Genomic DNA, 12,292 nt, shown 5'->3' with positions numbered 1-12,292 from the left:
CAAACCGTACCGAATATTGCTTCTAAGTAACTGTTATTGTATAAATGACCGCCAAAACTGCTAAATAAAGAGCAGAGCCAAATTATCAAATATTTGTTGTATGAAGATTAATCCTCGACATTGCAGATTCTGAATAAAAAGATTTACTTCTGATAAACACAACACAAAAACTTCAGCTCTAAAGCTGAAGTTTCCAGTTACAACACAAAAACTTCAGCTCTAGAGCTGAACTTCAGGCCCGGCTACTAGAATGCTGAAGTTTTGCGTGATTGTCTTTGCTACTTCAGTCCCGTGTGCTGAAGTTATGCGAAAAAGGGAATACACTTGCAATTTTTTTTGCAAAGCGGACACAAGTTAAAATGTAACACCAAAAGCGGGTATAGATGCAAATGCACCTCTTTTTGTTTTATTAGTTCTTTTGCTAGGTTTGTTTGACTTTTTGCTTTTTGGCCAAATTACCATCTGGTGGCTTCGTCCCTTTTTGGGTATCTCTTTCTCTTTTTTTTTTTTTTGGCTTAATTAGTTACTAAATGACTAATATATCCTTGTTTAAATCATGGGACATTACATTAACCATAGTGTACGTTATAGGATTCTTCAACCTGTTAATTGTTCTAGGAAAAAAATTTCTTGCTGAGAAAGAAACACAAAAAAAATAATTTTGTTATACTAATAGAGTAATAAAAAAATTAATATATATATATATATATATATATATATATATATAAAAGAATCCTGATGGTGCCTTTTTTCCTTTCGTAGTTAATCTGTGGGAACGTTTAAAGATAGACGTTATTTAGTAGGAAAAACATGATAATCTTGGTACAAGTAACAAGTTAATCTCATAAAGATATTATACCAAACGCAAAAATTCAACTCGACTCATTCTGAAAATTATACGTCAAAGATCATCACGTAGCTATATATATTTCTTTGCACCTGGCATCATATCATTGACAAAGACTGCTTCTTTCTCACCAACTTCACATTCTGTGATTTCGTTCAGCTAGCAAACTTCCAATGGGCGTGAGTTTTATTAGTCAGCTTCAAGTTTTGAAAAGTAGGAGCTTGTTGCTTTCTTGACCATTATTATATTTTGTATTTTGCATTAAAAAATGCATAGATGGGTCATTAGGATAACTTATATATAATGCAATAAGCTTAGAATCTTTCAAACAACCAAAGGCACTTTGCCTTCTCTTAAAGTTTAAATTATCATCCATTTTCTTTCATGGCTCTATACAAGAATTTTCCTCTAGCCTTCATTCTTTGTTGTTCTTTTCATTTGATAGCTAGCCAGCCAACCTTGGGATTACCCAACTGCAAATCTTTCTACAACTTGGGTCAACAGTATTTCTGCACCCCATTCAGTGGCTTTCACTGATGGCTCAACAGTAAGGGCCATACTACTCAGAGGAACTTTTGGTCCAAGATATGCTTGTGGTTTCTACTGTAATGGCAATTGTGAAAGTTACATCTTTGCCATCTTCATTGTTCAAACCAATAGTATTTCCCTTATTACTATGCCCGCAACACTACTAAAAATCCGGTAAAAAGCGACCACAAAAAGCGACCAAAATTGGTCGCTTATAGGCCTAAAAGCGACCAAAAAGCGGCCAAACATGCCTGGTCGCAATATTGCTGGTCCCTTTATTTTAGGGACCAAAGTTGGTCGCTAATTAGCGACCAACTTTGGTCTCTAAGGTAAAAGGACTAAATATTCTGATTTTGACTTTAGTGACCAACTTTGGTCGCTATATTAATTTAATAATATAAATTTGGCGACCAAAGTTGGTCTCTACATATGAAATACGTTGTTTTTAATTTATCATTAATCATTAGAAAGCGACCAACTTTGGTCTCTAATCCAAATATTATATTTTAAAATATGGACAATAGAGACCAAAGTTGGTCGCTAAATTCAAGAATTTAATTTTTTTTTAAAGATAAGCGACCAACATTGGTCGCTATATTTCCAGAAATTGTATTTTTTTTAATAGAAATCTGGGCAGGTAGCGACCAAGGTTGGTCGCTATTGCCCAGAAAATTATTTTTTTTATAGTGAAATGCGACCAAATAGAGACCAAAGTTGGTCGCTTTTCTTGGTATATTTTTGGCAGAAACTGCCTGTTTTGGCAGCTACACCACCTGCCAGCTTACCAAACATCCTAAACAGACATTTTATGCCAACAACAACAATTAAAAGCAACAATCAATAGAACTAACACATTAAGCTAACAAACCTAAGTTAACGCTTATTACAAGCCTATTCGAACTAAAAAGAACTAACACAATAGAACTAAATTTTTTTGTCTAGTTCAAAGTATATAAAGTACTCAAGGAGTGTTCTTTCAGCATCCTCGTCCGAAAGTTGGATTGCCTCGCCCGATTCATTAGGTGGTTGACTGCGTATGAATTCCCCCACGTCAGCTGCATGTGAAGCGAACCTATATGAAAAATTATATATATTGAATTAGTATTTCAAAATTTATATAAAAGTAAATCAAAGTACTTAATGAAAAGTAAAAAACTTACATGTATATAGTCGAGGCTCGACCCTCCTTTCTGAATCAGTCTCTTTCTTCTTCTTTACAATACGAGTTTCATTGAATAGCTCATCTTGCTTCATTGGCATCATAAAGCTGTCTGGTGGCTTTGGTGATTATCCTCGTGGTACTATTACTCGGGATGAACTTGGATACAGAGAATAACTTGGATACAGTACCTGACAGGGTGTGTCTTTGATCAATTGTTGATCTCTATAGCTACAATGATAATGAGAAGGCAACGACATGTGTTTCAAAATAGTGATGGTATAGGTAGGATTTAACATTTCCTAAGTAGATAAAAGAGGTTATAGAGGAATTCTCTACTTCACTTTCCAAGAGGAAAAGAAGTTTGATTGATAGTGACAACGTTGATGAAGACGGAATGTTTTCTGTTGGTCATGGCAGTTCCCATAAAACGGGGATCATAAGACTCTATGATGACAAAGATTATAGGAAGTTTTGTTCTAAACTTTCTTCCAAGTTTGATCCGTACAAGCTTAATATGATATTGGTGATATTTCTTCGGATTCAGACAATGATTTGACCGACAAAAGTATGGAAATGCTCTTAAAAAGAATTAAAGGTAAAATGTTTTTCTTGGTAGAGAAGGATGCTGAAAATATTTTACCTTTAATTCTTTTTAAGAGCATTTCCATACTTTTGTCGGTCAAATCATTGTCTGAATCCGAAGAAATATCACCAATATCACATTAAGCTTGTATGGATCAGACTTGAAAGAAAATTTAGAACAAAACTTCCTATAATCTCTGTCATCATAGAGTCTTATGATCCCCATTCTATGGGAACTGCCATGACCAACGGAACACATTCCGCCTTCATCAACCTTGTCACTCTCAATTAAACTTCTTTTCCTCATGGAAAATGAAGTACAGAATTACTCTATAAGCTCTTCTTTTATCTACTTAGAAAATACTAAATTCCTACCTACACCATCACTATTTGAAACACATGTCATTGCCTTCTCATCATCATTGTCGCTAATGAGAAGAACAATTAAAGGCACACTTTGCAAGGTACTGTGTCTTAGTTGTTCTTGGTGGAAGTTCTATTGCATGTCTAATAACGTCATCAACCTCTTCTAATAATCCTCCGGCAATTTAAAATTCCAAAACATAAACTAAAAGTTCAATTCATATCCTAAACCTTCAATTCATATCCACAAAAATTCAAGTCATATCCTAAAGGTTCAACTCATATCGTAAAAAGTTCAAGTCATATCGTAAAATTTCAATTTATATCGTACAAGTTCAATTCATAAGAACAAAACCTAAAAACTAAAAGTTCATCAATTCTTATCCTACGAGTTTAAACATAAACTAAAAATTCAATTTATATCCTAAAAGTTTAATTCATATCCACAAAAGTTCAAGTCATATCCTAAAAATTCTATTTATATCCTAAAAATTCAACTCATATCCTAAAAGTTTCAATTTATATCCTACAAGTTCAATTCACAAGAACAAAACCTAAAAACTAAAAGTTATATTCATATCCTACGAGTTTAAACATAAACTAAAAGTTCAAGTCATATCCTAAAGGTTCAATACATATGCTAAAGGTTCAATTTATTTCCTAAAAGTTCAACTCATATCCTAAAAGTTTTAATTCATATCCTAAAAAGTTCAAGTCATACATAAAAGCTTCAATTTATATCCTACAAGTTCAATTCACAAGAACAAAACCTAAAAACTAAAAGTTATATTCATATCCTAAAAGTTTCAATTCATATCCTAAAAAGTTCAAGTCATACATAAAAGCTTCAATTTATATCCTACAAGTTCAATTCACAAGAACAAAACCTAAAAACTAAAAGTTATATTCATATCTTACGAGTTTAAACATAAACTAAAACTTCAAGTCATATCCTAAAGGTTTAATACATATCCTAAAGGTTCAATTTATTTCCTAAAAGTTCAACTCATATCCTAAAAGTTTCAACTCATATCGTAAAAAGTTCAAGTCATACATAAAAGCTTCAATTTATATCGTACAAGTTCAATTCACAAGAACAAAACCTAAAAACTAAAAATTCATCAATTCTTATCCTACGAGTTTAAACATAAACTAAAAGTTCAATTTATATCCTAACGGTTCAATTCATATCCACAAAAGTTCAAGTCATATCCTAAAATTTCTATTTATATCCCAAAAATTCAACTCATATCCTAAAAGTTTAAATTCATATCTTAAAAATTCAACTCATATCCTAAAAGTTTCAATTTATATCCTAGATTTCTATAAACCCTAGATTTTTATAAAATGTTAAATAATGATAAATACAACCTAAACCCTAGGTTTCTATAAAATACAATGTTAAATAATCAATTGAAACACTAGTCATTTGAAACTAATTCATAGCTAATAAACAAAACATTATAAGCTTACACAAAAGATATAAATTGTAATTATAACCTAGAATTTTTAGGAGGTGGAGAAGGAGAGAGACGCAGCAGCGGCAGAGGCGACGACGACGGGGCGGCGACAGCTGGGCGGTGGTCGTTGGTGGCGTGGGTGGGGCCGTTGGAAGGGGGGGGGGGGTTTGAGTGTGAGAGAGAAAAGAGAGATTTTGGGAAATTTTTAGAAAGAATGGGAGGGGATCCCGGTTTTGACACTCTGGAATTAAAAATAGCGACCACAGTTGGTCGCTATTTTGGTAGGTAAATCAGTTTTGAATTTTTAGAAATAGCGACCAAAGTTGGTCGCTATTTCTAAAAAAATTATATTACTCTTAATTCAATTTAAAATTATATATATATGTAGTATAAATTTAGGATTTTAATTCAATTTAAGCTATATATATATATATATATATATATATATATATATATATATATATGTATGTATGTATGTATGTGTGTGTGTGTGTGTGTGTGTGTGTATATATACAATTTAAAATTATGTACATATGTAGTATAAATTTAGGATTTTAATTTAATTTAAGCTATATATATATATATATTCGATATAATACTACCTAATACACTTATACTTAGTGCATAGTATATATATTTTATATATATATATATATATATAAGCTATATTCGATATAATACTACCTAATACACTTATACTTAGTGCATAGTATAACATAAGTATATATATATATAAGTATATATATTATATACATAAGCTATATTCGATACAGTATTACCTAATACACTTATACTTAGTGCATAGTATAGCGTAAGTATGTACAATATATATAAGCTATATTCTATACAGTATGACCTAATACACTTATACTCAGTGCATAGTATAGCGTAAGTATATATATTATATATATATAAGTTATATTCGATATAATACTACCTAATACACTTATACTTAGTGCATAGTATAGCGTAAGTATATATAGTATATATATAAGCTATATTCGATACAGTATTACCTAATACACTTATACTTAGTGCATAGTATAGCGTAAGTATATATATATATATATATATATATATAAGCTATATTCGATACAGTATGACCTAATACACTTATACTCAGTGCATAGTATAGCGTAAGTATATATATATATATATATATATATATTATATATATATATATAAGCTATATTCGATACAGTATGACCTAATACACTTATACTCAGTGCATAGTATAGCGTAAGTATATATATATATATATATTATATATAAGCTATATTCGATATAATACTACCTAATACTCTTATACTTAGTGCATAGTATAGCGTAAGTATATATATATATATATATATAAGCTATATTCGATACAGTACTACTTAATACACTTATACTCAGTGCATAGTATAGGGTAAGTATATATATATATATATTATATATATATATATATATAAGCTATATTCGATACAGTATTACCTAATACACTTATACGCAGTGCATAGTATAGCGTAAGTATATATATATTATATATATATAAGCTATATTCGATACAGTATTACCTAATACACTTATACTTAGTGCATAGTATAGCGTAAGTATATATATTATATATATAAGCTATATTCGATACAATATTACCTAATACACTTATACTTAGTGCATAGTAGTATAGCGTAAGTATATATATAAGCTATATTCGATACAGTATTACCTAATACACTTATACTTAGTGCATAGTATAGCGTAAGTATATATATTATATATGTAAGCTATATTCGATATAATATTACCTAATAGACTTATACTCAGTGCATAATATAGCGTAAGTATATATATATATATATATATATATATATATATATATATATATATATATAGAGAGAGAGAGAGAGAGAGAGAGAGAGAGAGAGAGACACGCACGATTCATAGTACTATTCATCCCTTGTATTACAAAAGTATTAACGGCTTATATTTATATTATTTAGATAGTAAATACAAAAGTGATTTTTAATTTTGACCATTGTTGACCTGAATAGAGACCAACTTTGGTCGCTATTTATTCAAGAATTTAGTTTAGCGACCAAAGTTGGTCGCTATATTTAAATCAGATTTAATTATATTTCATATAATATTTAAATTAATAATATAATTATTAAAATTGTATAACTGGGCCCCATTTAAGCGACCAAAGTTGGTCGGTATCTGCCTACCCTTTAAGTAGCGACCAACGTTGGTCGCCATTTTTATATTATATATATTTATATTTTATAATTTTTTTAAAATAATAATATAATTATTAAAATTTTGTAGGTGGGTCCCACTTTAGCGACCAACATTGGTCACTAATCTCAGTAAATGTTTGACCAAGAAAGTCTGACCAGTCCAATCAACATTTTGACTAATATAGCAACCAAGTAGCGACCAACCTTGGTCGCTATTTTGTTTCTTTTATTTATTTTATTATTTTCGCTAGTTTAGCGACCAATTTTGGTCGCTTTTTCCCACAGACCAATTTTGGTCGCTAAATTTTGGTCGTTTTTTTCCGGATTTCTAGTAGTGCAATCGGATTCCCACAAGTTGTTTGGTCTGCTAATAGGAACAAACCAGTTAAGATCAATTCAACTTTGCAGCTTACAGCACAAGGAGACTTAGTACTTAGAGATGCTGATGGTACTTTAGTTTGGTCAACAAACACTGCTGGGAAATTTGTTGCTGGCTTAAACTTGACTGATGAGGGAAATCTTGTTCTGTTTGATTCCAAGAATGCAACTGTTTGGCAATCTTTTGATCACCCGACTGATTCTTTGGTTCCAGGACAGAAGTTAGTATCAGGAATGAAGCTAACAGCTACTGTTTCAACAACAAACTGGACTGAAGGCGGTTTGTTCTCTTTCTCTGCTACCGATGATGGTTTGGTTGCTTTTGCCGAGTCAAATCCTCCTCAAACCTACTTTGAAAGATCGATTGGTGGATTGAATACTAGTGGAGGCTCCAATTATGTTATGTATTTGAATGGAAGCTTAGCTCTACTCTCAAATTACAATGATCCGCAGACGCTGATTTCCATTCCTCCTGCATCCTCGGCTCAATATATGAAACTTGAGTCTGATGGACACTTGAAAGTGTATGAGTGGCAAAGTCGTTGGAATGAGGTGGATGATGTCCTGACAGGTTTTAACGGCGAGTGCTCTTACCCCACGGTCTGTGGAAGATATGGCATTTGCAAAATGGGGCAGTGTAGTTGTCCCAAATCAAGCTCTAATTCAACAAGCTATTTCAGACAGATAAATGATAGGTTGCCTAATCTTGGTTGCTCTGAGATCACAAGGCTGACTTGTAATGATTTAAATAACCACAGATTATTGGAACTTGAAGATGTGGACTATTTCGCGTTTACTGCAGATATTACAAACACAGATATGAATACCTGTAAAGATGCATGTTTGAGGAACTGTTCGTGTAAAGCTGCTTTTTTTCGTATTGGTTTAAACGGTTCCAGGGGAGACTGTTACCTACCAACTGAGATCTTTTCACTAATGAATAATGACAAGGACAGGACAAGGTACGATTCCTATGCGTTTGTAAAATACAGGTTGAAGCTGAACCAGCTGCTGCTAAAGGGAAAAGGCGTTTTATGAACGAAAAATAAGCCTTTGTGGGAAATGGATGGAAAATTTGCAAATTATGTGTGAGATACGGAATAATAAGAGCATGCTAGCCATGTATATCGTATCATCATATCATCATCATATTATATTATTATACTAAAAGTGGAAAGCTCCTTCCTACAAAGTTAGATTACTATTTTGCCCCTATTGTAAATTATTTTTATGTAAAATGTAATAAAATATTAAATATTTAATACAATAAATATGAAATAGTAATATTATAATTAAATGACCATTAAATTACATGACCTTATTAATAAGGATGAAAAATGTATCAATGGAAGGATAGCATAAAAGTCCGTAGAAGAGAGGTTGGGTAATGTACCCATTTAAGATATATTTTGTCAATTAATTAATTAGTGAAAGAAGGAAGTAGCAAAAATAGTATAAAGGAATATGTATCTTCAAATATGTGTGTGCATTTTTTTTTCCAGAAACGGTTACGGTCGACAAAAAAGGTGTAATTAACTAATTAAGAGACTACTTTTGAATTTTTGTAGCAAAGCAGAAATGAAAAATAGAAAGAAAAGAAATTAACTAAAATGAGAATGAAGGGAAAGAACTCCGTTGATTCTGTAGCAGTGGAAAGAACGAATAGCTTCTCTGCAAATTTTGAATTAAAGCAAACTAAAATAATTGTATATATGGAAGGTTAAACCGTTAAATGGAGGTAACAATGCAACCGTACATGAACTTCTATCAAATTGGAAAGGTGTAATACGTAAAGATAGGAAAAGTTGCAACTTTATGCTTTTTGTTATAAATAAATAATAAAGTAATTGAATAAATGAAATAGCATAGTTTTGGGAAATAATAAATGGCCTTTCTCCTTCTGTTACTCCCATCAACGAGTTCCTTCAGTTTCTCCTAAGACATTGATGGCTGCTTCTATCACTTTTTTTTCCTAATAAAGTGAGTAAATTCATTATTAAATTAATGTTCTGGTTTTTTACCCCATTTCTCCTTCAAGAACACTCTAAAATTGGTGTTTTGGTTTTTTCCCGGACATTGATAGCTGATTTCTTCTGTTTCTTTTCCCAAAGTCACTCAAATTATTACTTTACTTATTATTTGCAGTAATTTCACTCTATATATTTTGTTCTTTCATCTTCCATGATAACTCCTTTTAAATGTCTTTCCTGATTCTTCCATGTACTCTTTATAAATGCACAAATAAAGTGTATTTGTCCCATAATCCTTGTATTCTTTTTGGTACAGTTTTATTTACAGTTTTTTGGTTGCCGCATCACAAAATTGGTTATAATTCTACACTCTTGTCATTACCTTTAAACTTTATTAAGATATTCATATATGTTGCCATATCGGACAACCTCGTCCAACTTCTATGAGGCTTCAAATGGCGGACCGGTCAATGAAGCGGCCTTTGGGGATTATTGATGATGTCCTTGTTCGTGTTGATAAGTTCATATTGCCGGCCGATTTCGTGATCTTGGATTACGAAGTGGATTTCGAGGTGCCTATCATTCTTGGAAGCGGGAGAATTGACCTTTCGTGTTGGAGATGAAAAGGTGGTGTTCCACGTGTGCAAATCAATGAGGCAACCGGATAGCACTGAGGTATGTTCGTTTGTTGACATTGTCACGGCGGTGATAGTGGATGACACAAGTGCAATGGCAAATGTTGAGGACCCACTTGAGGCCGTGCTATTGAACATGGATGTTGATGATGATGCTAGAAGGGTGGAGTGTGTGAACGCATTACATGGCATGGGCTCATATTCTTATGAACCGAGGAAGTTATCTCTTGATCTTGAAAATCGCAAAACTCCACCCACCAAGCCATCTATTGAGGAGCCACCGGTGTTGGAGTTGAAACCACTTCCTCCTCACCTCAGGTATGAATTTCTTGGTCCTAATTTCACTTTACCGGTTATTCTTTCTTCTTGCTTGACTAACGTGCAGGTTGACGCCACTTTGGCGGTTCTTCAAAAGCGTAAGCGGGCGATTGGATGGACCTTGGCAGATATTCGGGGTACTAGCCCCGCGTTTTGCATGCACAAGATAATATTGGAGGAGGATGCTAGGCCGTCTCTTGAACATCAAAGGAGACTCAATGAGGCCATGCAAGAGGTGGTCAAAAAGGAAGTCATCAAGTGGCTTGACGCCGGTGTGGTGTATCCAATTTCTGACAGTTCGTGGACTTCTCCAGTACAATGTGTGCCAAAGAAGGGAGGAATGATGGTGGTGACCAATGACAACAATGAACTTATTCCGACTCGTACTGTGACGGGTTGGAGGGTATGCATGGACTACCGGAAGTTGAACAAGGTGACTAGAAAGGATCATTTCCCATTGCCGTTCTTGGACCAAATGCTTGATCGTCTTGCGGGCCGGGCTTTCTATTATTTTTCTGGATGGGTATTCAGGCTATAACCAAATTCTCATTGCCCCGGAAGACCAAGAAAAGACAACCTTCACATGTCCTTATGGCACATTCGCCTTCTCTCGAATGCCATTTGGATTATGTAATGCACTGGCGACCTTCCAACGATGTATGATGGCAATCTTCACCGACATGGTGAAGGACATTTTGGAGGTCTTCATGGATGATTTTAGTGTGGTTGGGGACTCATTTGGTGATTGCTTGCAAAACTTGGATCGTGTGTTGGCCCGATGCGAAAACACAAACTTGGTTCTCAATTGGGAGAAATGCCATTTTATGGTAGAAGAAGGAATTGTGTTGGGTCACAAATTTCAAAAAGAGGGATTGAGGTTGATAGGGCGAAAATTGAGGTTATCTCAAGGCTCCCTCCCCCTACTTCTGTCAAAGGGGTGAGGAGTTTTCTTGGACACGCGAGTTTTTACCGAAGATTCATCAAAGACTTTTCTAAGGTAGTTAACCCGTTGTGTAAATTGCTGGAGAAAGATGCCAAATATGTGTTCGATGAGAGATGTATGGAGGCTTTCTAGCTTCTAAAGAAAAAGTTGACGACTACCCTCATCATTACCGCACCAAATTGGAGCTTGCCCTTTGAGCTCATGTGCGACGCTAGTGATGTTGCGGTGGGGGCGGTCTTGGGCCAAAAAATCAACAAAATGTTCCATCCGGTGTACTACTCAAGTAAGACAATGAATGAAGCTCAAAGGAACTACACGGTCACCGAAAAGGAATTGCTTGCTATTGTTTTTTCCATGGAGAAGTTTCGCCCATACCTTATGGGGGCAAAAGTGATTATTCATACCGATCACGCCACCCTTAGGTACTTGATGACGAAGAAAGATTCAAAAGCGAGGTTAATGAGATGGGTGCTTCTTCTTCAAGAATTTGATTTGGAGATTGTTGATAGAAAGGGTAATGAAAATCAAGTGGCGGACCACTTGTCTCGATTGGAGGAGGAAGGGAGGTCTTTGGACGGCCTTGAGATAAATGATGCTTTTCCGGATGAACAACTCCTCTCGGTTTCAATTCTAGACATGCCATGGTTTGCCGACATTGCCAATTATCTTGTTACTGGTGTGGTTCCGTATGAGCTCTCTTCTAACCAAAGGAAGAAGCTAAAGCGAGATTGTTTGGACTACTACTGGGATGAGCCGTATCTTTTCAAAATTTGCACCGATGGTGTAATTCGCCGGTGTGTTGCCAAAGAAGAGCAATTGAGTATTGTGGAACTTGTCACTCTTCGCCCTATGGTGGCCATCACGACGGGGCGAGAACGGCGTTTAAA

General features: G+C 34.1%; 1 pseudogene; it reads left to right on the top strand.

Annotated features, from left to right (window-relative positions):
- The first annotated feature begins 1,231 nt into the window (after positions 1-1,231).
- Positions 1,232-8,651, top strand: LOC107763280 (EP1-like glycoprotein 3; annotated as a pseudogene).
- The last annotated feature ends 3,641 nt before the right edge of the window (positions 8,652-12,292 follow it).

The sequence above is a fragment of the Nicotiana tabacum genome, chromosome 10 (genome assembly GCF_000715075.1).
Source record: "Nicotiana tabacum cultivar K326 chromosome 10, ASM71507v2, whole genome shotgun sequence".
Lineage (NCBI taxonomy): Eukaryota > Viridiplantae > Streptophyta > Magnoliopsida > Solanales > Solanaceae > Nicotiana > Nicotiana tabacum.
Note: the sequence above shows the minus strand (reverse complement) of the source record. Positions and strands in the feature narration are given on the sequence as shown.